At 47.7% G+C, this 2,631-nt stretch overlaps 1 pseudogene across 1 annotated transcript; it reads right to left on the reverse strand.

The window, feature by feature from the left end:
* Positions 1-398: 398 nt before the first annotated feature.
* On the reverse strand, positions 399-1,850 carry LOC104659041 (annotated as a pseudogene). Its single transcript, XR_747534.2, has 2 exons — positions 1,756-1,850; positions 399-1,517 (listed from the first exon to the last, which is right to left on the reverse strand). The product of XR_747534.2 is annotated as an uncharacterized LOC104659041 (transcript).
* Positions 1,851-2,631: the final 781 nt, after the last annotated feature.

Here is a 2,631-nt window from a genome sequence, read left to right on the forward strand (position 1 = left end):
TCTATTATTCTATGGGGCCATGTTGATCAGGACCACCCCTGAATGTAAATGATACCGTCAGAGGCCTTGCAGTCCTGGGGCCAGGCTGCATTTTGTATGTGCACATAAACACACAGGACGTCCTGCCTACAAACCATTTTGTCCCCAGGACTAAATATTTAAGTGTCCCCATGGTAATGATTACAGATAAGACTTTTACATTGTTGCGATTACAAAAGGGAGTATACATTTGCATCTGCTAATAATCACCACTCTCATAAACAGCAATAACAACTTTGAATTTTTCTTACTTATTCATTTAACCTGTACTGAACGCCCCTTGTATGCTTGTGTTCACTGGATTTTTTACCATATTATCTACCCTTATACATACATGTGTGATGTGTGATGTGTGATGTTCATTCTCCTTTGAGGATTTTGGCACTAAAAGCTTTCCTCTATTGGGAAAAATGTGAAAATATGCCTTTCTATCCAGAGTCAACCCATTTGGAAATAGGAGCAAAGCTTCCACAGACTCCATTTTTTCTTTCTATCAAATATCCTTTGTGAGATAAAGCTCCAAGGATGGAAATTAGCCGCTTCTGTCCTGAGAATCTTCCCAACCCTATTCTTTCAAAGAGATCGTCCATAAGGCTCTGGGACCACCACAATGCGGACACGCACGGCTGGCTGACGGCCTTGCTTCAATAGAAAGCCTTTTAAAACATGCTCCCATGGTCCTGAAAAGGACTCTCTTCTTGGGGGCTTAGGCCCGGGGAAAGGCAGCCAGGGCTCCGGAACTGCTCCGCGCAGCTCAGGAACTGTTCTCCTCCAGATCTGAGAAGACTCCAAAGCACTAAAAATGAGGGGAATTTAAAAATCATGTTTGTTCAAGGGATGGGGGAAAGGAAAGGAACAGAAGACGGAGGCAGGGGAAGACATTCATAGCAAAAAGGTTACCTCGGCTATTTCTCCACTCTGGGGGTCATCCTAGAAACGTCCCTCCTCCAGACGTGGGGGTGGTGCCAGTTGCCAATAATCCTCTCTTCCCGGAAAAAAAAAAAAAAAAAAAAAAAAAAAAAAAGGCGGTTAGCAAATGTCAAGATAAAAAAGAAAATCAGCTGAACAAGGGAACAGCTAGGATGGGCTGCTCGATGGGCGCCAGCCACGGGAGCCCCAGGTGCAATCAACAGCTCTTTAAGACTGCAGGACATCATTTCTCTGCTTTGAAAAACCCAGCCATCTCTTGGAGAGTCAGATCGATTAGAGGCCACCTTTTGTGAAAGTGATGCTATCATTGTGGTTGTAATTTATGCAAAGACATTCTGTGGCACACGATGATTAAATTATAGTATAGAAGGCAGGATTTCTATGGCGTGTTCCCCCCTCTGGATTTTGCACTTTTATCTACATTCGAATCAGGTCTGTGAAAATTTGGTGCACATGCTTTTCAATCTGTGTGACAGAACATTTCCACATGTTTCTGTGTATTTTTGAAGTGGAGAGAACGGTACCGCCACTTGGAGATCCAACTGAGCCTACGAGGCAAAGGCAATGTGATTCTTTTATGAAAAGAAAGAAAAGCAGACAGAAAGGGTTATTTCCTGAGACCTTTTAGGGGTGAAGCTGTGCAGGTAAAATAAAATAACAAAATAAATAAATAAAATAAATTGAAAAAATAAAAGCATTGTGGCTTAGCTCCCCGAACATTAGAGGCATCACCATACAGGGTTACACGTGCAGAAAGGAGACCCAAGGTTAAGATTTGCTTCTTACCTAGACAACACCTCAGCATCCTGCCTCGTGGCCATAACTAGAAAGGAGTTTCCCCTGTCTGCACGTCAGCCACCATTTTAGTGTGGTCTCTGGATACGGTAAGATGGAGGCAGACAGAGAGAAAGCCTGAGGGGCTCCCCCTGCACACTCAGCTGTGCCCCGCAGCCCCAGCGCCTCTCCCTAGGTGATGCATTATTCACCATCCCCCTTCGGCTGAGTCAGGAGGAGCTGAGACAGGACAGCGCCGAGGCGAAAACGCAGACGATGACAAAGCCTGCTTTACCGACGGTCCCGGGGTCTTGCAGGGAAAGGCAGCCCCCTCCAAGGCATTACAATGTGGGCTTTTAATGGGCTATTTGCTATCTGGAAATATTTAAGATGCAGCCACTCTCCGTGTGGGGTTGATTCCTTCCTGGGCTAGCTGCGTTTTCCTCTCTCTCTCCAAATATATAGCCCTCATGAAAAATCTATCCAGGGATCACAGGATGCTGCCGGCAGCTGGGGGGGCGGGGATGTGGGGCGCTCTTGCAGGGACGGATGGGAGCCCGTGTGGCAGGGTGGCTTCTCCCTCCACCCCCTTCAGCCCGTCCAGCACCCTCCGTGCCTGCCCCCCCGGATCCTTAACAAAGAAGAAACCTTCAGCGCCTGAAGTTGGGGGAGGTGGAGGTTGAGCTGGGAAGAAATGGGGAGCAGGGTCCGGGCTCTTTCAGAGCTTCCTGGAAGACCCAGGGAAAGAAGAGCCCCAGAGAGATTGGTGGGCACAGCAGGGCCCTGGGCTGCGCCTGCTGTCCATCATGTCAGGAGGAGGAGAAGGAGAGCACGAGGCGCGCGCACGGGTGTGTGTGTGTGTGTGTGTTTAAAGAATGTTAATTCATA

The sequence above is a fragment of the Rhinopithecus roxellana genome, chromosome 17 (assembly GCF_007565055.1).
Source record: "Rhinopithecus roxellana isolate Shanxi Qingling chromosome 17, ASM756505v1, whole genome shotgun sequence".
Taxonomy (NCBI): domain Eukaryota; kingdom Metazoa; phylum Chordata; class Mammalia; order Primates; family Cercopithecidae; genus Rhinopithecus; species Rhinopithecus roxellana.